This window comes from Oncorhynchus mykiss, chromosome 15 (genome assembly GCF_057628025.1).
Source record: "Oncorhynchus mykiss isolate SJ-2025 chromosome 15, ASM5762802v1, whole genome shotgun sequence".
Classification (NCBI taxonomy): Eukaryota; Metazoa; Chordata; class Actinopteri; order Salmoniformes; family Salmonidae; genus Oncorhynchus; species Oncorhynchus mykiss.
Window position 1 is genome coordinate 2682747 of NC_143036.1, and position 24376 is coordinate 2707122.

The following is a 24376-nucleotide window of genomic DNA, read 5'->3' on the forward strand; positions in this document are numbered from 1 at the left end:
CTCAATCTGTCTCCCTCTGTCTCCCTCTGTCTCCCTCTGTCTCTTTTCTGTCTCCCTCTTTCTCCCTATGTCTCCCTTTCTCCCTCTGTCTCAATCTGTCTCCCTCTTTCTCCCTCTGTCTCCCTCTGTCTCTTTTTTCTGTCTCCCTCTGTCTCCCTTTTTCCCTCTGTCTCCCTCTGTCTCCCTCTGTCTCCCTCTGTCTTCCTTTCTACCTTGTCTCAATCTGTCTCCCTCTGTCTCCCTCTGTCTCTTTTCTGTCTCCCTCTGTCTCCCTCTGTCTCCCTCTGTCTCCATTTCTCCCTCTGTCTCAATCTGTCTCCCTTTCTCCTTCTGTCTCCCTCTGTCTCAATCTGTCTCCATCTGTCTCCCTCTGTCTCCCTCTGTCTCTTTTCTGTCTCCCTCTTTCTCCCTATGTCTCCCTTTCTCCCTCTGTCTCAACCTGTCTCCCTTTCTCCCTCTGTCTCCCTCTGTCTCTTTTGTGTCTCCCTCTGTCTCAATCTGTCTCCCTCTGTCTCAATCTGTCTCAATCTTTCTCCCTCTGTCTCCCTCTGTCTCCCTCTGTCTTCCTCTGTCTTCCTTTCTACCTTGTCTCAATCTGTCTCCATCTGTCTCCCTCTGTCTCTTTTCTTTCTCCCTCTGTCTCCCTCTGTCTCCCTCTGTCTCCATTTCTCCCTCTGTCTCCCTCTGTCTCAATCTGTCTCAATCTGTCTCCCTTTCTCGCTCTGTCTTTCTCTTTCTCAATCTGTCTCCCTCTGTCTCCCTCTGTCTCCCTCTGTCTCTTTTCTGTCTCCCTCTTTCTCCCTATGTCTCCCTTTCTCCCTCTGTCTCAATCTGTCTCCCTCTTTCTCCCTCTGTCTCCCTCTGTCTCTTTTTTCTGTCTCCCTCTGTCTCCCTTTTTCCCTCTGTCTCCCTCTGTCTCCCTCTGTCTCCCTCTGTCTTCCTTTCTACCTTGTCTCAATCTGTCTCCCTCTGTCTCCCTCTGTCTCTTTTCTGTCTCCCTCTGTCTCCCTCTGTCTCCCTCTGTCTCCATTTCTCCCTCTGTCTCAATCTGTCTCCCTTTCTCCTTCTGTCTCCCTCTGTCTCAATCTGTCTCCATCTGTCTCCCTCTGTCTCCCTCTGTCTCTTTTCTGTCTCCCTCTTTCTCCCTATGTCTCCCTTTCTCCCTCTGTCTCAACCTGTCTCCCTTTCTCCCTCTGTCTCCCTCTGTCTCTTTTGTGTCTCCCTCTGTCTCAATCTGTCTCCCTCTGTCTCAATCTGTCTCAATCTTTCTCCCTCTGTCTCCCTCTGTCTCAATCTGTCTCAATCTGTCTCCCTCTGTCTCCCTCTGTCTCAATCTGTCTCCCTCTGTCTCCCTCTGTCTCACTCTTTCTCTTTTCTGTCTCCCTCTGTCTCAATCTGTCTCCCTCTGTCTCCCTCTGTCTCAATCTGCCTCCCTCTGTCTCCTTCTGTCTCCCTCTGTCCCTCTGTCTCTTTTCTGTCTCCCTCTGTCTCAATCTGTCTCCCTCTGTCTCCCTCTGTCTCTTTTCTATCTCAATCTGTCTCCCTCTGTCTCTTTTCTGTCTCCCTCTGTCTCAATCTGACTCCCTCTGTCTCAATCTGTCTCCCTCTGTCTCCCTCTGTCTCTTTGTCTCCTTCTGTCCCCCTCTGTCCCCCCGTCAATCTTCTGTATCCCTCAGTCTCCCTCTCTCTGTGTCTCTCTCCCTGTGTCTGTATCCCTCAGTCTCCCTCTCTCTGTATCTCAGCTGTCTCCCTCTCTCTGTGTCTCTCTCCCTGTGTCTGTCTCCCTGTCTCTCTCTCTTTTGTTCTACCTGTCTCTCAGTATCTAATATATTTCCATCTGTCTCCCTGTCTCTGTCTGTCTCCCTGTCTCTCTCTGTCTCCCTGTCTCTCTCTTGCTCCCTGTCTCTCTCTCTTTTTCTCTACCTGTCTCTCAGTATCTAATATATTTCCATCTGTCTCCCTGTCTCTGTCTGTCTCCCTGTCTCTCTCTGTCTCCCTGTCTCTCTCTGTATCCCTGTCTCTCTCTCTCCCTGTCTCTCTCTCTGTCTCCCTGTCTCTCTCTCTGTCTCCCGTCTCTCTCTGTCTCCCTATCTCTCTTTCTGTCTCCCTGTCTCTCTCTGTCTCCCTGTCTCTCTCTGTCTCTCTCTGTCTCCCGTCTCTCTCTGTCTCCCTGTCTCTCTCTCTGTCTCCCGTCTCTCTCTGTCTCCCGTCTCTCTCTGTCTCCCGTCTCTCTCTGTCTCCCGTCTCTCTCTGTCTCCCATCTATCTCTCTGTCTCCCATCTCTCTCTGTCTCCATGTCTTTCTCTCTGTCTCCCATCTCTCTCTGTCTCCCTGTCTTTCCCGTCTCTCTCTGTCTCCCGTCTCTCTCTGTATCCCTGTCTCTCTCTCTGTCTCGCGTCTCTCTGTCTCCCGTCTCTCTCTCTGTCTCCCGTCTCTCTCTGTCTCCATGTCTCTCTCTCTCTGTCTCCCTGTCTCCCATCTCTCTCTCTGTCTCCCATCTCTCCCTCTGTCTCCCGTCTCTCTCTGTCGCCCTGTCTCTCTCGCTCTCTGTCTCCCTGTCTCTCTCTCTGTCTCCCTGTCTCTCTCTCTGTCTTCCCGTCTCCCCGTCTCTCTTCTGGGTCGACGTGGACCAGATGCTCTTGGAACATGTGACTGAGGACCTTGAATAAAAGCTGAAACTCTTCCAGAAAGTTGAAAGTCATAAAGCATGTTGTCTATTATAATAAATTGGAATGGCAGCATTTGGAAAATGGCACCCTGAATATTCTGACGAATAATGCTCCATGCTAATGAGCGTGGAATCGAGCCAATCATAAGACAAGGGAACAGGAGGAGGAGGCTGGTAGAGACCAAATAAAGGTGGGGAAAGGCAGACAGAGGAGATGGGGGGGCAGGATAAATGCATCTGTGAAATCTGTTTGGAACAGCCAGTGTCTGTAGACAACGGGGTAGAGGGTAGAATAGTCTTCTTCTTGTCACTACTGCTGGGGGGGGGGGGGTATGATTAGAGAGGTTGCATCTGGCACAGCTCAGACCTGAGCGAGCACCTTATGCTGCTGGCCCCCCTGCTGACCCCCCCTGCTGGCCCCCCTGCTGGCCTGGTCCCCCCTGCTGGCCTGGTCCCCCCTGCTGGCCCCCCTGCTGGCCCCCCTGCTGGCCTGGTCCCCCATGTTGGCCCCCCTAATGGCCTGGTTCCCCCTGCTGGACTGGTCCCCCCTGTTGGCCCCCCTGTTGGCCCCCCTGCTGCCCCCCCTGCTGGCCTGGTCCCCCCTGCTGGCCTGGTCTCCCCTACTTGTCCCCCTGCAGGTCCCCCCTGCTGGCCCCCCTGCTGGCCCCCCTGCTGGTCCCCCTGCTGGCCCCCCTGCTGGCCTGGTCCCCCTACTGGTCTCCCTACTGGTCCCCCCTGCAGGCCCCCCTGCTGGTCCCCCCTGCTGGTCCCCCTGCTGGTCCCCCTGTTTGTCCCCCTGCTGGTCTGGTCCCCACTGCTGGCCCCCCTGCTGGCCTGGTCCCCCCTGCTGGCCCCCCTAATGGCCTGGTCCCCCCTGCTGTCCTGGTCCCCCCTGTTGGCCCCCCTGCTGGCCCCCCTGCTGGCCTGGTCCCCCCTGCTGGCCTGGTCCCTCCTACTGGTCCCCCTGCAGGTCCCCCCTGCTGGCCCCCTTGCTGGCCTGGTCCTCCCTACTGGTCCCCCTGCTGGTCCCCCGTGCTGGCCCCCCTGCTGGCCCCCCTGCTGGCCTGGTCCCCCCTGCTGGCCCCCCTAATGGCCTGGTCCCCCCTGCTGGACTGGTCCCCCCTGTTGGCCCCCCTGTTGGCCCCCCTGCTGGCCCCCCTGCTGGCCTGGTCCCCCCTGCTGGCCTGGTCTCCCCTACTTGTCCCACTGCTGGTCCCCCTGCTGGTCCCCCTGCTGGTCCCCCTGTTGGTCCCCCTGTTGGCCCCCCTGCTGGCCCCCCTGCTGGCCTGGTCCCCCCTGCTGGCCTGGTCTCCCCTACTTGTCCCACTGCTGGTCCCCCTGCTGGCCCCCCTGCTGGCCTGGTCCCCCCTGCTTGCCTGGTCTCCCCTACTTGTCCCACTGCTGGTCCCCCTGCTGGTCCCCCTGCTGGTCCCCCTGTTGGTCCCCCTGCTGGTCTGGTCCCCCCTGCTGGCCCCCCTAATGGCCTGGTCCCCCCTGCTGGCCTGGTCCCCCCTGTTGGCCCCCCTGCTGGCCCCCCTGCTGGCCTGGTCCCCCCTGCTGGCCTGGTCCCTCCTACTGGTCCCCCTGCAGGTCCCCCCTGCTGGCCCCCCTGCTGGTCCCCCTGCTGTCCCCCCTGCTGGCCTGGTCCCCCCTACTGGTCCCCTTGCTGGTCCCCCCTGCTGGTCCCCCTGCTGGCCTGGCCCCTCTGCTGGTCCCCCTGCTGGTCCTCCCTGCTGGCCCCCCTGCTGGCCTGGCCCCCTGCTGGCCCACCTGCTGGCCTGGCCCCCCTGCTGGCCCCTCTGGAAACATGATAGCGCATAAATAAACACCTCTTTGTATAAGGGCACAAGGCAAGACCCAGATGTAGATACAGGAGGCAGATGGTTACAGTCTTAGTTGTTTATTTATATCCAAAGGGGAAGGCAAGAGAATGGTCGTGGACAGGCAAAAGGTCAAAACCAGTTCAGAGTCCAGGAGGTACAGAGTGGAAGACCGGCTCGATGTCAGGGCAGGCAGAATGGTCAGGCAGGCGGGTACAGAGTCCAGAAAGAGGCAAGAGTCAAAACATCATGAGGACTAGCAAAAGAGAATAGAAGCAGGAGTACAGGGAAAACGCTGGTTGACTTGAAGATACAGGATGAACTGGTACAGAGAGACAGGAAACAGAGATAAATACACTGGTACAGAGAGACAGGAAACACAGGGATAAATACACTGGTACAGAGAGACAGGAAACACAGAGATAAATACACTGGTACAGAGAGACAGGAAACACAGGGATAAACACACTGGTACAGAGAGACAGGAAACACAGGGATAAATACACAGGTACAGAGAGACAGGAAACAGGGATAAATAGCCTGGTACAGAGAGACAGGGATAAATACACTGGTACAGAGAGAAAGTGATAAAAACACTGGTACAGAGAGACAGGAAACACGGGGATAAATACACTGGTACAGAGAGACAGGAAACACAGGGATAAATACACTGGTACAGAAAGACAGGAAACACAGGGATAAATACACTGGTACAGAGAGACAGGAAACACAGGGATAATTACACTGGTACAAAGAGACAGGAAACACAGGGATAAATACACAGGTACAGAGAGACAGGGATAAATACACTGGTACAGAGAGAAAGTGATAAAAACACTGGTACAGAGAGACAGGAAACACGGGGATAAATACACTGGTACAGAGAGACAGGAAACACAGGGATAAATACACTGGTACAGAAAGACAGGAAACACAGGGATAAATACACTGGTACAGAGAGACAGGAAACACAGGGATAAATACACAGGTACAGAGAGACAGGAAACAGGGATAAATAGCATGGTACAGAGAGACAGGGATAAATACACTGGTACAGAGAGAAAGTGATAAAAACACTGGTACAGAGAGACAGGAAACACGGGGATAAATACACTGGTACAGAGAGACAGGAAACACAGGGATAAATACACTGGTACAGAAAGACAGGAAACACAGGGATAAATACACTGGTACAGAGAGACAGGAAACACAGGGATAATTACACTGGTACAAAGAGACAGGAAACACAGGGATAAATACACAGGTACAGAGAGACAGGAAACACAGGGATAAATACACTGGTACAGAGAGACAGGAAACACAGGGATAAATACACTGGTAAAGAGAGACAGTAAACACAGGGATAAATACACTGGTACAGAGAGACAGGAAACACAGGGATAAATACACTGGTACAGAGAGACAGGAAACACAGGGATAAATACACTGGTAGAGATAGACAGGAAACACAGAGATAAATACACTGGGACAGAGAGACAGGAAACACAGAGATAAATACACTGGGACAGAGAGACTGGAAACACAGGGATAAATACAATGGTACAGAGAGACAGGAAACACAGGGATAAATACACTGGGACAGAGAGACAGGAAACACAGAGATAAATACACTGGTACAGAGAGACAGGAAACACAGGGATAAATACACTGGGAAAGAGAGACAGGAAACACAGGGATAAATACACTGGTACAGAGAGACAGGAAACACAGGGATAAATACACTGGTACAGAGAGACAGGAAACACAGGGATAAATACACTGGGACAGAGAGACAGGAAACACAGGGATAAATACACTGGGACAGAGAGACAGGAAACACAGAGATAAATACACTGGGGAAAATAAGACCTGGAGGAGGTGGAGACAATCACAGGAACAGGTGAAACACATCAGGGCGTGAAATCTTTAGCTGAACCTGATAAAACCACCAAGCTCCTTCGTCATGGAGCGAAGTGCTTCTCAGTCAAACCATCTGCCTTGGAGTCTGTCTCACTCAAACCCTCTGATCCAGCATGAAATGATGTCGATTTCAAACGTTAAGCCGTGTATCTGTGTCTGACTCCAACCTCACCATGACCACAGTCACGAGCCTACAACATAAATCATAGCAACTCTATAAACCATCTCAAACATAACTCTATAAACCATCTCAAACATAACTCTATAAACCGCCTCAAACATAACTTTATTAACCATCTAAAACATATCTTTATTATCCATCTCAACATAACTTTATTAACCATCTAAAACATAACTTTATTATCCATCTCAACATAACTTTATTAACCATCTCAAACATAACTTTATGAACCATCTCAAACATAACTTTATGAACCATCTCAAACATAACTTTATTATCCATCTCAACATAACTTTATTAACCATCTCAAAATAACTTTATTATCCATCTCAACATAACTTTATTATCCATCTCAACATAACTTTATTATCCATCTCAACATAACTTTATTATCCATCTCAAAATAACTTTATTATCCATCTAAAACATAACTTTATTAACCATCTCAAACATAACTTTATTATCCATCTCAACATAACTCTATTAACCATCTCAAACATAACTTTATTAACCATCTCAAACATAACTTTATTAACCATCTCAAACATAACTTTATTATCCATCTCAACATAACTTTATTATCCATCTCAACATAACTTTATTATCCATCTCAACATAACTTTATTATCCATCTCAAAATAACTTTATTATCCATCTAAAACATAACTTTATTAACCATCTCAAACATAACTTTATTATCCATCTCAACATAACTCTATTAACCATCTCAAACATAACTTTATTAACCATCTCAAACATAACTTTATTAACCATCTCAAACATAACTCTATAAACCATCTCAAACATAACTTTATTAACCATCTCAAACATAACTTTATTAACCATCTCAACATAACTTTATTAACCATCTCAAACATAACTTTATTATCCATCTCAAACATAACTTTATTAACCATCTCAAACATAACTTTATTATCCATCTCAAACATAACTTTATTAACCATCTCAAACATAACTTTATTAACCATCTCAACATAACTTTATTAACCATCTCAAACATAACTTTATTAACCATCTCAAACATAACTCTATTAACCATCTCAAACATAACTTTATTATCCATCTCAACATAACTTTATTATCCATCTCAACATAACTTTATTATCCATCTCAACATAACTTTATTAACCATCTCAAACATAACTTTATTATCCATCTCAAACATAACTTTATTAACCATCTCAAACATAACTTTATTAACCATCTCAACATAACTTTATTAACCATCTCAAACATAACTGGCTCTACTGGTATAGGATTCCTTTAGTGAGCCAGACAGAAGATAGGTAGAGTCTGATTCTGTAAGGTAGGGATGGAGTATCCAGACAGGAGATAGGGAGAGTCTGATTCTGTAAGGTAGGGATTGAGTATCCAGACAGGAGATAGGGAGAGTCTGATTCTGTAAGGTAGGGATGGAGTATCCAGACAGGAGATAGGGAGAGTCTGATTCTGTAAGGTAGGGATGGAGTATCCAGACAGGAGATAGGGAGAGTCTGATTCTGTAAGGTAGGGATTGAGTATCCAGACAGGAGATAGGGAGAGTCTGATTCTGTAAGGTAGGGATGGAGTATCCAGACAGGAAATAGGGAGAGTCTGATTCTGTAAGGTAGGGATGGAGAATCCAGACAGGAAATAGGGAGAGTCTGATTCGGTAAGGTAGGGATGGAGTATCCAAACAGGAGATAGGGAGAGTCTGATTCTGTAAGGTAGGGATTGAGTATCCAGACAGGAAATAGGGAGAGTCTGATTCTGTAAGGTAGGGATTGAGTATCCAGACAGGAGATAGGGAGAGTCTAGACTTTGGTCTGTGTAAGTTGTTTAGGTCCTTCTCTGCCAAGAACCTCCAACTGCTGTGTAAAAGCAAGCTGTCAAACGTGACAGAGTCATCCGTAATTGCCTCAGCGACTATTTACAGATGCGCATTAATTCAATTGGCTTAATTAGCTTTTTAGAGATATTTGTTACTTTAGCAAAAACCTTAACATGGGATGTTTATTGAATATGTTGTAAGGAAGAATGCTCTGGCAACAGAGGGAGAAAAGGAGAGAACGTCATCGGTCACATCCACTACATCTCAACCCTCTATGCAGATATTTGGATTAAACCAGGATGTTGGGATGTGAGAGAGGGGCATGCTGGGAGTATAGATTGAATTTGATATGTTTTACAGAGAGGAGGAGACTTTAGTCTGTGTTACAGAGAATAGGAGACATTAGTCTCTGATACAGAGAGACTTTAGTCTGTGTTACAGAGAGAGAGATTTTAGTCTGTGTTACAGAGAGAGAGATTTTAGTCTGTGTGAGAGGAGGATACTTTAGTCTGTGTTAGAGGAGGAGGTAGTCTCCTCCAGTGTGTGTTAGGTAGTCTACTCCAGTGTGTGTTAGGTAGTCTACTCCAGTGTGTGGTAGGTAGTCTACTCCAGTGTGTGGTAGGTAGTCTACTCCAGTGTGTGGTAGTCTACTCCAGTGTGTGGTAGGTAGTCTACTTCAGTGTGTGGTAGTCTACTCCAGTGTGTGGTAGGTAGTCTATTCCAGTGTGTGGTAGGTAGTCTACTCCAGTGTGTGGTAGGTAGTCTACTCCAGTGTGTGGTAGTCTACTCCAGTGTGTGGTAGTCTACTCCAGTGTGTGGTAGGTAGTCTACTTCAGTGTGTGGTAGTCTACTCCAGTGTGTGGTAGGTAGTCTATTCCAGTGTGTGGTAGGTAGTCTACTCCAGTGTGTGGTAGGTAGTCTACTCCAGTGTGTGGTAGGTGGTCTACTCCAGTGTGTGGTAGTCTTATCCAGTGTGTGGTAGGTAGTCTACTCCAGTGTGTGTTAGGTAGTCTCCTCCAGTGTGTGGTAGGTAGTCTACTCCAGTGTGTGGTAGGTAGTCTACTCCAGTGTGTGGTAGTCTACTCCAGTGTGTGGTAGGTAGTCTACTCCAGTGTGTGGTAGGTAGTCTACTCCAGTGTGTGGTAGTCTACTCCAGTGTGTGGTAGTCTACTCCAGTGTGTGGTAGGTAGTCTACTTCAGTGTGTGGTAGTCTACTCCAGTGTGTGGTAGGTAGTCTATTCCAGTGTGTGGTAGGTAGTCTACTCCAGTGTGTGGTAGGTAGTCTACTCCAGTGTGTGGTAGGTGGTCTACTCCAGTGTGTGGTAGTCTTATCCAGTGTGTGGTAGGTAGTCTACTCCAGTGTGTGTTAGGTAGTCTCCTCCAGTGTGTGGTAGGTAGTCTACTCCAGTGTGTGGTAGGTAGTCTTCTCCAGTGTGTGGTAGGTAGTCTACTCCAGTGTGTGGTAGGTAGTCTACTCCAGTGTGTGGTAGGTAGTCTACTCCAGTGTGTGGTAGTCTACTCCAGTGTGTGGTAGGTAGTCTACTCCAGTGTGTGGTAGGTAGTCTACTCCAGTGTGTGGTAGGTAGTCTACTCCAGTGTGTGGTAGGTAGTCTACTCCAGTGTGTGGTAGGTAGTCTACTCCAGTGTGTGGTAGTCTACTACAGTGTGTGGTAGGTAGTCTACTCCAGTGTGTGGTAGTCTACTCCAGTGTGTGTTAGGTAGTCTACTCCAGTGTGTGTTAGGTAGTCTACTCCAGTGTGTGGTAGGTAGTCTACTCCAGTGTGTGGTAGGTAGTCTACTCCAGTGTGTGGTAGGTAGTCTACTCCAGTGTGTGGTAGGTAGTCTACTCCAGTGTGTGGTAGGTAGTCTACTCCAGTGTGTGGTAGGTAGTCTACTCCAGCGTGTGGCAGTCTACTCCAGTGTGTGGTAGGTAGTCTACTCCAGTGTGTGGTAGGTAGTCTACTCCAGTGTGTGGTAGGTACTCTACTCCAGTGTGTGGTAGGTGGTCTACTCCAGTGTGTGGTAGGTACTCTACTCCAGTGTGTGGTAGTCTACTCCAGTGTGTGTTAGGTAGTCTACTCCAGTGTGTGGTAGGTAGTCCACTCCAGTGTGTGGTAGGTAGTCTACTCCAGTGTGTGGTAGGTAGTCTACTCCAGTGTGTGTTAGGTAGTCTACTCCAGTGTGTGGTAGTCTACTCCAGTGTGTGGTAGGTAGTCTACTCCAGTGTGTGGTAGTCTACTCCAGTGTGTGGTAGGTAGTCTACTCCAGTGTGTGGTAGTCTACTCCAGTGTGTGGTAGGTAGTCTACTCCAGTGTGTGGTAGGTAGTCTACTCCAGCGTGTGGTAGGTAGTCTACTCCAGTGTGTGGTAGTCTACTCCAGTGTGTGGTAGGTAGTCTACTCCAGTGTGTGGTAGGTAGTCTACTCCAGTGTGTGGTAGGTAGTCTACTCCAGTGTGTGGTAGTCTACTCCAGTGTGTGGTAGGTAGTCTACTCCAGTGTGTGGTAGTCTACTCCAGTGTGTGGTAGGTAGTCTACTCCAGTGTGTGGTAGTCTACTCCAGTGTGTGGTAGGTAGTCTACTCCAGTGTGTGGTAGTCTACTCCAGTGTGTGGTAGTCTACTCCAGTGTGTGGTAGTCTACTCCAGTGTGTGGTAGTCTACTCCAGTTTGTTGTAGGTAGTCTACTCCAGTGTGTGGTAGTCTACTCCAGTGTGTGGTAGTCTACTCCAGTGTGTGGTAGGTACTCTACTCCAGTGTGTGGTAGTCTACTCCAGTGTGTGGTAGGTAGTCTACTCCAGTGTGTGGTAGGTAGTCTCCTCCAGTGTGTGGTAGGTCGTCTACTCCAGTGTGTGGTAGGTACTCTACTCCAGTGTGTGGTAGGTGGTCTACTCCAGTGTGTGGTAGTCTACTCCAGTGTGTGGTAGTCTTCTCCAGTGTGTGTTAGGTAGTCTACTCCAGTGTGTGGTATGTAGTCTACTCCAGTGTGTGGTAGCCTACTCCAGTGTGTGGTAGGTGGTCTACTCCAGTGTGTGATAGGTATTCTACTCCAGTGTGTGGTAGTCTACTCCAGTGTGTGGTAGTCTACTCCAGTGTGTGGTAGTCTACTCCAGTGTGTGGTAGGTACTCTACTCCAGCGTGTGGTAGGTAGTCTACTCCAGTGTGTGGCAGTCTACTCTAGTGTGTGGTAGGTACTCTACTCCAGTGTGTGGTAGGTAGTCTACTCCAGTGTGTGTTAGGTACTCTACTCCAGTGTGTGGTAGGTAGTCTACTCCAGTGTGTGGTAGGTAGTCTACTCCAGTGTGTGGTAGGTAGTCTACTCCAGCGTGTGGTAGGTAGTCTACTCCAGTGTGTGGTAGGTAGTCTACTCCAGTGTGTGGTAGGTAGTCTACTCCAGTGTTTGTTAGGTAGTCTACTCCACCATTCAGTAGATATGGCGTCAACACAGTCTGGACATGAGTCAACGGAGTTACTGTTGCTCCAATCAGAACATGCTGTCAACTGTTTTATGTCTTTGAAATCCCTGCTGGTCACAATACGTACAGGATCGAGTCAGTCTGACACGGGTGAGCGAGCATGTAGCTGGCTGTTAATATGATGTAGGACGATGAAATCCCCCAATATATCAACATAAATAAGAACAGTTTGGAGGACATTTGTGTGTATTTCTGCCAAAAACATTCACTAAAGAAAAACAGATATGGTACCGTTTGTTATGCTCTCTGATCCCAGTTGGTTCATCACCCTGATATAAACATACGTCCTCAAAAAAACCATCTTGACTTCTTCTCTGACTCCCAGCTAACTGGTAAAGAGCGGGTTCTCCAGAAAACACCGCAGCTGTTAGATTCTACACCCATGCTATACATTCGAACTATAGCCTACATTTCAGAGACACCGACGTTATAAAATTAAATGGAATTTTGCCCATGGTAGATCTGAAAGGACTTTTCTCTGGGTGTATTTCATTGTATTATTGTATTAAAGGCAGCCAATGTAACCAGGGTAAGCATGCGTGTATAATTTCATTCCCACAGCATCCTCACTGCAGGGAGCTGGGTCATAGAGCCCAGAACACAACGGCTTTATTTGATTTAGAAAAGTCCTGTCCCTGGTCATGGCCCTGCCCGGTATGGACCGTCTGCCTTATTGCTCTTCTGACAGAGATTGATGTCTCACAGAGCCATGTGTACAACTCTCTCCCAGAGCGATGTGTACAACTCTCTCACAGAGCCATGTGTACAACTCTCTCCCAGAGCCATGTGTACAACTCTCTCACAGAGCCATGTGTACAACTCTCTCACAGAGCCATGTGTACAACTCTCTCCCAGAGCCATGTGTACAACTCTCTCACAGAGCCATGTGTACAACTCTCTCCCAGAGCCATGTGTACAACTCTCTCACAGAGCCATGTGTACAACTCTCTCCCAGAGCCATGTGTACAACTCTCTCACAGAGCCATGTTTACAACTCTCTCCCAGAGCCATGTGTACAACTCTCTCCCAGAGCCATGTGTACAACTCTCTCCCAGAGCCATGTGTACAACTCTCTCACAGAGCCATGTGTACAACTCTCTCCCAGAGCCATGTGTACAACTCTCTCCCAGAGCCATGTGTACAACTCTCTCCCAGAGCCATGTGTACAACTCTCTCACAGAGCCATGTGTACAACTCTCTCCCAGAGCCATGTGTACAACTCTCTCCCAGAGCCATGTGTACAACTCTCTCCCAGAGTCATGTGTACAACTCTCTCCCAGAGCCATGTGTACAACTCTCTCCCAGAGCCATGTGTACAACTCTCTCCCAGAGCCATGTGTACAACTCTCTCCCAGAGCCATGTGTACAACTCTCTCACAGAGCCATGTGTACAACTCTCTCACAGAGCCATGTGTACAACTCTCTCCCAGAGCCATGTGTACAACTCTCTCACAGAGCCATGTGTACAACTCTCTCCCAGAGCCATGTCTACAACTCTCTCCCAGAGCCATGTGTACAACTCTCTCCCAGAGCCATGTGTACAACTCTCTCCCAGAGCCATGTGTACAACTCTCTCCCAGAGCCATGTGTACATTGACGTAGAAGAAGAGAAGAAGAAGCCGTTGAAACAACGGACCGTATAGAAACTCCTTACTGCTTCTCAACACATTATAATTTTGAGGCAGATTTACGGCATGACTTTGTATCTCCTTGACATGTGTTTAGTAATCGTTTCTCAGGCACGGCAGTTTGTTGTGGGGAGCTTTGCTCACACAAGGTGCCAAAACCATAAGTTAATTCATTTAAAATGTCATTTATGTTTTTACAAAGAGGTAGAATTTGGTTTTTACAAAATATTGTACCATCGTGTTAATAAATTAAATCAGACCTCTATAAAATAGACACTACTGGAATGATTTATAATACTGGACAATACTGTATGTTAATAAATGAAATCAGACCCATCTAGCCATCATCTACATGTTTTGGGTTTAATCGCACATATAAAACCCTTCAATTATATCACTTTCAAGGCTAAAGGCTTCATAACAGAGAGACATGTGCGACTAGCGTTGAGGCCCTGCAGTCCCCCAACGTAGGCCTGCCAGTAATCTCACAGTTTCCTCCATTTCTTAGAATTAGATTAATAATCCTCATGTTCCATTGACATTGATGTTTTCATTCACCAACTAAATTACTCTGTGATTTTAGAAGGATATAAATGCCTGTTCTCTGCTAGGAAATCTCCATCAACAACAGGAATTTATCACCACTAAATTGATATTTTTTAAGATTTGACATATCACTAAATCTGCTTATTTGTGTATAGCTGTGTCTAAATCTGTGTAATATGATCAACTATTATTTATGTATAGTGTTTTTTAAAAGTAGACATTGAATGTCAATTTTGAGCATGGTGAAGTTATTAATTACGCTTTGGATGGTGAATCAATACACCCAGTCACGACAAAAATACAGGTGTCCTTCCTAACTCAGTTGCCGTAGAGGAAGGAAACTGCTCAGGGATTTCACCATGAGAAAAAAATGACTTTAAAACAGTTACAGAGTTTAATGGCTGTGACAGGAGAAAACGGAGAATGGATCAACAACATTGTAGTTACTCCACAGTACTAACCTAAAGGACAGAGTGAAAAGAAGGAAGCCTGTACAGAATACAAATGTTCCAAAACATGCATCCTGTTTGCAACAAGACACTATAGTAAAACTGCAAAAAATGTGACAAAGAAATGATCTTTCTGTCCTGAAAAAAAAGAGTTATGTTTGGGGCAAATCCAACACAACACATCACTGAGTACCACTGTTCATATTTTTAAAACATTGTGGTGGCTGCATCATGTTATGGGTCTGCTTGTAATCGACACGGATTAAAGGAGTTTTTGAGGATAAAATGAAACGGAATATAGCTAAGCACAGGCAAAATAATAGAGGAAGACCTGGTTCAGTCTGGTTCAGTCTGCTTTCCAATCAGACACTGAGAGACAAATTCACCTTTCAGCAGGACAATAACCTAAAACATTAGGGTCAAATCTACCCTGGAGTCGCTTTACCAAGACAGTGTTGAACGTTCCTGAGTGTTGCAGTTTTGACTTACATCTACTTGAACATCTATGGCAAGACTTGAAAATGGTTGTCTAACAATGATCATCAATCAACTAGACAGAGCTTGAAGAATTTCTTTAAGAATAATGTGCAAGTATTGTACAATCACGGAATGCAAAGCTTTTAGAGACTAACCAAGAAAGACTGATTCTAACATGTATTGACTCAGGGGTGTGACTCAATACTGTATATGCGATATTTCTGTATTTCATTTTCAATAAAGGTGCTTTTTTTTTATAAATATTTTTTTCACTTTGCCATTATGGAATTTTGTGTGTAGATGGTTGAGACAGAAAAAAAATGTGTAATCCATTTTGACATCAGGCTGTAATATGGAAATGTGGAATGAGTCAAAGTGTATGAATACTTTCTGAAGGCTCTGTATGTACCTTGTTCCAGAGATCATTGGCCTAAGCCTGCATGAAGAGAACATCTACCCATCTACCCATCTACCCATAACCCACTGGGGTAAAGTGTTCAGAGTGAATCCCTGTGTTACAGCTTCATGAAGAGAACATCTACCCATCTACCCATAACCCACTGGGGTAAAGTGTTCAGAGTGAATCCCTGTGTTACAGCTTCATGAAAAGAACAACTACCCATCTACCCATAATCCACTGGGGTAAAGTGTTCAGAGTAAATCCCTTACAGCTTCATGAAAAGAACAACTACCCATCTACCCATAACCCACTGGGGTAGATTGTTCAGAGTGAAACCCTGTGTTGACATCTACAGATCAGGGTCTTTCTGTAATGGTGTGTTGATCCCAGGGTCTTACTGTAATGGTGTGTTGATCCCAGGGTCTTACTGTAATGGTGTGTTGATCCCAGGGTCTTAGTGCCTTACTGTAATGGTGTGTTTATCCCAGGGTCTTACTGTAATGGTGTGTTGATCCCAGGGTCTTAGGGTCTTACTGTAATGGTGTGTTGATCCCAGGGTCTTAGGGTCTTACTGTAATGGTGTGTTGATCCCAGGGTCTTACTGTAATGGTGTGTTGATCCCAGGGTCTTAGGGTCTTACTGTAATGGTGTGTTTATCCCAGGTTGTTAGGGTCTTACTGTAATGGTGTGTTGATCCCAGGTTCTTACTGTAATGGTGTGTTGATTCCAGGGTCTTAGTGTCTTGAAGTAATGGTGTGTTGATCCCAGGTTGTTAGGGTCTTACTGTAATGGTGTGTTGATCCCAGGGTCTTACTGTAATGTTGTGTTGATCCCAGGGTCTTACTGTAATGGTGTGTTGATCCCAGGGTCTTAGGGTCTTACTGTAATGATGTGTTGATCCCAGGGTCTTACTGTAATGGTGTGTTGATCCCAGGGTCTTAGGGTCTTACTGTCATGGTGTGTTGATCCCAGGTTGTTAGGGTCTTACTGTAATGGTGTGTTGATCCCAGGTTGTTAGGGTCTTACTGTCATGGTGTGTTGATCCCAGGTTGTTAGGGTCTTACTGTAATGGTGTGTTGATCCCAGGGTCTTACTGTAATGGTGTGTTGATCCCAGGGTCTTAGGGTCTTACTGTAATGATGTGTTGATCCCAGGGTCTTACTGTAATGGTGTGTTGATCCCAGGGTCTTAGGGTCTTACTGTCATGGTGTGTTGATCCCAGGTTGTTAGGGTCTTACTGTAATGGTGTGTTGATCCCAGGTTGTTAGGGTCTTACTGTCATGGTGTGTTGATCCCAGGTTGTTAGGGTCTTACTGTAATGGTGTGTTGATCCCAGGGTCTTAGGGTCTTACCTGTAATGGTGTGCCACATCATTATGAATAACTCCGTTGCATACAGAGCTACCTAGCTAGTTGGAGATGTATTTAAGGCTAACGGCCATACAGAGCTACCTAGCTAGTTGGAGATGTATTTAAGGCTAACGGCCATACAGAGCTACCTAGCTAGTTGGAGATGTATTTAAGGCTAACGGCCATACAGAGCTACCTAGCTAGCTGGAGATGTATTTAAGGCTAACGGCCATACAGAGCTACCTAGCTAGTTGGAGATGTATTTAAGGCCAACGGCCATACAGAGCTACCTAGCTAGTTGGAGATGTATTTAAGGCTAACGGCCATACAGAGCTACCGAGCTAGTTGGAGATGTATTTAAGGCTAACGGCCATACAGAGCTACCGAGCTAGTTGGAGATGTATTTAAGGCTAACGGCCATACAGAGCTACCTAGCTAGCTGGAGATGTATTTAAGGCTAACGGCCATACAGAGCTACCTAGCTAGTTGGAGATGTATTTAAGGCTAACGGCCATACAGAGCTACCTAGCTAGTTGGAGATGTATTTAAGGCTAATGGCCATACAGAGCTACCTAGCTAGTTGGAGATGTATTTAAGGCTAACGGCCATACAGAGCTACCGAGCTAGTTGGAGATGTATTTAAGGCTAACGGCCATACAGAGCTACCGAGCTAGTTGGAGATGTATTTAAGGCTAACGGCCATGCAGAGCTACCTAGCTAGTTGGAGATGTATTTAAGGCTAACGGCCATACAGAGCTACCTAGCTAGCTGGAGATGTATTTAAGGCTAACGGCCATACAGAGCTACCTAGCTAGTTGGAGATGTATTTAAGGCTAACGGCCATACAGAGCTACCTAGCTAGTTGGAGATGTATTTAAGGCTAACGGCCATACAGAGCTACCGAGCTAGTTGGAGATGTATTTAAGGCTAACGGCCATACAGAGCTACCGAGCTAGTTGGAGATGTATTTAAGGCTAACGGCCATACAGAGCTACCTAGCTAGCTGGAGATGTATTTAAGGCTAACGGCCATACAGAGCTACCTAGCTAGTTGGAGATGTATTTAAGGCTAACGGCCATACAGAGCTACCTAGCTAGTTGGAGATGTATTTAAGGCTAACGGCCATACAGAGCTACCGAGCTAGTTGGAGATGTATTTAAGGCTAACGGCCATACAGAGCTACCTAGCTAGTTGGAGATGTATTTAAGGCTAACGGCCATACAGAGCTACCTAGCTAGTTGGAGATGTATTTAAGGCTAACGGCCATACAGAGCTACCGAGCTAGTTGGAGATGTATTTAAGGCTAACGGCCATACAGAGCTACCTAGCTAGTTGGAGATGTATTTAAGGCTAACGGCCATACAGAGCTACCTAGCTAGTTGGAGATGTATTTAAGGCTAACGGCCATACAGAGCTACCTAGCTAGTTGGAGATGTATTTAAGGCTAACGGCCATACAGAGCTACCTAGCTAGTTCTAGATCTTCTGATGGATTGAATTAATAACAACACTATATATTACTGTGCCACCATGTGTTGCTGTCTGTCTGCGTTCTGTCCCTTCGGAGTGGTCTGAGGTGGACGTTTCCATTGGTCAAGCTGCTGGAAGGCAACAGCATGGGGACAGAAGCAGAGTTTAGCTGACTATTCTTCCCAAGGACCAATCAGCACTCTACCACTACACACTCTGGTGCTGCTGCACCTCATATCCACATACTGTATGAATGAGTGTGGATGGGGAGGACGGACGGGGTGGAGAAGTATTTTTCCCCCAAAAAAATGGGTTGAACTGTTGGTGGGTAATGTACAAGAGCTCTGATCTACAGCTAAGTCACATGACCAGGATGTCCTTCACAGGAACTGAAAAGAAGCCTGGGGTGTATTCACTAGGGACCAAATGGAACGAAACGGAATGAAACGGGGTGCGACCTACCTGAATTTATAATATAGAAACTTGTTTTCGTTGCAAAACGTTTTCCCTTTGGAGTAAACTGTTTCCATTAGAAAACGTTTTGGACTAATGATTACACCCCTGACATTCTAGATTCTAGACAAAGCGTTGGATTGTTTCCTAACATTCTAGAATCTAGACAGAGTGTTGGATTGTTTCCTAACATTCTAGAATCTAGACAGAGCATTGGATTGTTTCCTAACATTCTAGAATCTAGACAGAGCGTTGGATTGTTTCCTACCATTCTAGACAGAGCGTTGGATTGTTTCCTAACATTCTAGAATCTAGACAGAGTGTTGGATTGTTTCCTAACATTCTAGATTCTAGACAGAGTGTTGGATTGTTTCCTAACATTCTAGATTCTAGACAGAGCGTTGGATTGTTTCCTAACATTCTAGATTCTAGACAGAGCGTTGGATTGTTTCCTAACATTCTAGAATCTAGACAGAGTGTTGGAATGGTTATTGGGAGGGATTCCTGGCACTAGCCCCTGCCTATCAAGAGCATGTTCAGTTCCCCAAGTTCACAAAATTAAAAATAGTTTGTGAATGTGCACATGGCTGGGCTGTCTGATATAGTGGAATAACCAGACAGTTTTCCCTCCCAGCCATTTCTGGATTAAGTGCTGTCTGTTAGTCAACATGGTGATTGAGTTGAACTGAAAAAGAAACTCAATGTTGCCCCAAGACATTTTGAATAAATCCCAGACAGTGAAGCTTGGGAATAAACTGTAGTGGACTTTCATGCGTGTAATTATTTTTTTTCCCCCTTATTTTATGTCCACGAATAGATATTCTATATTTTATGAAATTGCACCATATTTATCATACATAGTGTTAAGCACTCACAGGACATGCTAGTAAATCTAGTTCTGAGGTCAACTAAAAACAAGTTATTTTCTTCCTGCACTGAGTTCTGAACAGAGAGTGTTAAATGTGGCTTCTCCATCTAAAAAAATAAATAAATCCACTTTGCCTAAGCAGGTGCTAGAACCAATTAGTAATGAATTTATTAAAGAGTAGACAAGGGATGTAATAAATGCCATCCACCTGGCCAACACACCTGGTGTGATTATGATCAATAAGAGCCATTAGCTGAGCCATGGACATGTCCTCAAACAGTAACCATGCTACACGCGCCTGCCAGGCTTCACAGAGACATTATCACCTGTGCTTTATTGGCGTCTTTATGCTTCTTCCATCCACGTTACAAGACAAATCATATGAACATTTGAGCCAAGGTTGAGATTAAAGTTGATTATATTTAAAGTAGCCTGTTGTACGGACTGATATTATAGTGTATGAACCAAATAGTCAGGATTGTATAGCCGCAGATGTACTTATATTTCCAAAGGAAACAATCTCAATGGCTCGGTAAATGGAATAGAGTTGATCTGTAATATGGGTAATTTAAGCCGAGAGGGTGAACTGTTATGCCTATGTAGTTTATATCATAAATCAAGAACCAATGGTAAGGTAGTATATAGGAGAGTTTTGTTTAGCCGTTACGCTACGTAGTATGTTAGCTCTATTAACTAATGCACACAGCTCTGCAGTGGAGGGTCTTACCGACAAGCTAGTCACACGCTGCCATGCATCCAAACACCACGTTGTTGTCTAACCTCCATTGGGGAAGCCTGGTTCTCACCGAGGCTACCCACAAGCGGTTTGGATGACTAATAAACACTGAACACAAATACAAACGCAGCATGTAAAGTGTTTGTCCCATGTTTCATGAGCTGAAATAAAAAAAGATCCCAGAAATGTTATTCACAAAAAGCTTAATTCTCTGAAATGTTGTGCACAAATTTGTTTACATCCCCTGTTATTGAGCATTTCTCCTTTATAATCCATCCAAGATAATCCATTTCTCATTTCTCCAAGATAATCCATCCACCTGACAGGTGTGGCGTATCAAGAAGCTGATTAAACAGCATGATCATTACACAGGTGCACCTTGTGCTGAGGACAGTTAAAGGTCCCTCTAAAATGTACGGTTTTGTCACACAATTCTTCCAACCGGCCTTACAACTGCAGATCCTGTGTGTGGTGTCACGCGGGCGAGCGGTTTGCTGATGTCAACGTTGTGAACAGAGTGCCCCATGGTGGCGATGGGGTTATGGTATAGGCAGGCATAAACTGAGGACAACAAACACAATTGCATTTTATCAATGGCGATTTGAAAGCTCAAAAATACAGTGACAAGATCCTGAGGCCCATTTTATTAAGGAATCTCTGACCAACATATGCATATCTGTATTCCCAGTCATGTGAAATCCATAGACTAGGGCCTAATGAATGTATTTCAATTCACGGATTTTCCTCATATGAACTGTAACTCAGTGAAACCTTTTAAATTGTTGCATGTTGCGTTTATATTTTTGTTCAGTATATTTTAACTCCTTTCTAAGGATGACAAAATATGTTGTAAAGTGGAAGGTCAGTGTTTTAATCTGTCTATCACAGTACATACAGTATTCAGCTACATTCATTCAGCATCTTATTGATGCACCTGTTAACTTCTCAAAGAACATTCACTACGTAGTGTTGTGACTGTTTATAGAGTAGACATGGAAGAGCTATAATGCCATTTAAATTGAACTAAGATACCATATTAGGCCTATGAGAGTTGATCGTATCAGGAGTGGTGGGGTCTGAAATATGATTCTCAGCCAGACTCACACAACAATACGTGTCCACAAGGAATCAAGTCAAATCAAATTGTATTTGTCGCCAAATACAGGAAAATGCTTACTTTACAAGCCCTTAACCAACAAATCAGTTTTAGGAAAATACAACCCCAAAAAAGTAAGAGATAAGAATAACAAATATTTGAAGAGCAGCAGTAAATAACAATAACAACAACAATAACAATAGCGGGGCGAAATACAGGGGGGGGGGGGGGGGGGTACCGGTAAAGAGTCAATGTGGGGGGGGGGGGCACTGGTGTCGAACGGAGGAGACACCGAATTGAAGGTAATTTCTCTTCCGAAATACCATGTCTGATTCACAGCCTCTGGCTGTCACAGCACCCACCGTATGTATTTCTGGGCCAGTCTTAGAGTGTACTAGAAACACAACACCATAATCTGAGAAGGCTGGACAGCGTGACGCCAAAAGGTAATAACAACACAAAGTTGAATTCAATGCATCTGTTAGACAGGGAGTCTACACAGTTGACTTCAATATAAATGTGAGGAATTTGGTGATAAAATGTCCACTGCTTTGAGTCGAGTTGGGAGGCAACAACCGGAAGTGGAGGAAGGCAAATTATTTCAAGATTGAGCTGTTTACCTGGAGGGAGGTACATCATCTCTGATCTGCTTTATAAAGTTTAGAAATACTTCATATCCATCATTTAAATCGATAATGAAATTGATACCAATTTTACAATTAAGCATCTTCTGTTTTGGCCCCAAAATGAGGCAACGCTAGTAAGCTAATTTGGTGCCAGTATTGCTCCTATCAGCATGCGCAAGTGAGGAGCCCTCATTAATAAGGATCCGCCCCTTTATGTAAAATTTTCGCCTAAAATTACATACCCAAATCTAACTGCCTGTAGCCAGGACCTGAAGCAAGGATATGCATATTCTTGGTACCAGTTGAAAGGAAACACTTTGAAGTTTGTGTAAATGTGAAATAAATGTTGGAGAATATAACACAATAGATCTGGTAAAAGATAATACAAAGAAAAAACTACTATTCTTTTGTATTTTTTTGTACCATCATCTTTGAAGTGCAAGAAAAAAGCCATAATGTATTATTCCAGGCCAGGTGCAATTTGGATTTTGACCACTAGATGGCAGAAGTGTATGTGCAAAGTTTTAGACTGATACAATGAACAATTGCGTTTTTGTTCAAAATGTATCAAAACTGCACAAATGTGCCTAATTTGTTTATTAATAACTTTTCATGATCAAAATTGTGCACTCTCCTCAAACAATAGCATGGTATTATTTTTCTGTAAAAGCTACTGTAAAGTGGACAGTGCAGTTAGAGTAACAAGAATTTAAGCTTCCTGCCAATATCAGATAAGTCCATGTTCTGGGAAATGTTCTTGTTACTTACAACCTCATGCTAATCGCATTAGCCTACGTTAGCTCAACAGTTCCTGTGAAAGGGACACCGATCCTGAAGAATATTTATCAATTAAATACATCAACAACAACCAATGACACTGAGTATAAAATAAGGAGTTAAAACAAAGGCATGCATTTTTTTCAGCAATGGTGCTATCTGCGGCCTACTGATCTTAAGACAGTTGTATCTTACCTCCTTCCGACCACACCTGCATACATCTGCATTCTCTATCACGTGACATAGGGCCACACAATGTCCACAGCACATGACACAATCTCAACTGTGGATCTGAGACGTCGGAAAAAGACACATGGGTAAGTTCACCAAACAGGTAGGAATGTTGTTAAACGTTTTGAAGTGGGGTAAAACTGCCTGTCAGAATAGCTAAACAAATAGTCCTAGCTGTAGTGTTGTGGTAACCTAAATGTTTATTTATTGTGCAACTACACCAGAACGCTGGGTGTGGCTGCTCTGAAATTCTCTTTATAATTAGGCTACTGCTACTCAATGACAATATACAATCCCATTGCTTGCGCCATTTAAGCAAAGCTTGGCTTGCAGTAGGTCTAGGATACACCCTGTCACCCTGTAGAGAAAGGAAATGAAACATCAACACACTTCAAAGCTTCTCTTTCCTCTGTTCTCTTTAGAAGACACAAACAGGTGTGGCTAGAAAACATATTCACCATTTATATAGGAGTCCATTTTCATTAGGTGTATAGCCTTACTGATAGGAGCCCGTTTTCAGAATGTAAATACTCTGTAAAAAAAAATAAAAACTGGGACACGTTAGATTGTGTCACTACAACAACAGTTGACAGAATAATCTATTTTTTTAAATCCCAGATTTAAAAATTTAGAGAGTGACGTTACGGAGACCATATCAAATGAACCTAGAACAAGCAACTCCTATGAACACTAGGTGTGGTTGTCGGTTGCCATGGACTCCTGCTGGAAGTCAACTTGAACAGTTTGAGGACATCTCTATCATGTCCTAATTACAAAGGAAGAAAACTTTCCCTCTCGGTTCAGGGCACAATAATAATGAGGTCAGTGATTATGTTAATTGAAGTCGTTTCTCTACAACATATCTGTGTGTCTAATTCTAATCTAAGAAGAGAACAAGATACCTTCCCCAAGGGTACAGAATATGTTTTGTAGCTTTAATGACAATCTGTTAGGATTTGTGGTACTTTAATTCAACTCATGCCAAGACCTAAACGCGTCCTAATGTAAAACTATTGATGTCTTAAAATATTTTGAAACAATAAATTCGAATTTCCTTCGATTCACCAGGCTACACAAAAAAAATATTATGTAACAGAATTACACGATAAGTTATTTCATAAAATTGCCTATTCAAAAATGGTTTAGCTCAAAGATTTTAGTTAGGCTACAACAAAATAAATAAATCCACGTGAGAAATATTTTGTCCAAATTTAATTACGAATATCATAAAACTGAATTGCATGTAGTGTCACATAAAATAAATGAATGGAAGTAAAATGAAATATTCACATCAGCTATACATATGGTATATCTAATCTATAACCTTTGGTAGTGCGCACGCTCCGGTATTTATAATAGATAACCGTTGGTAGTGCGCAT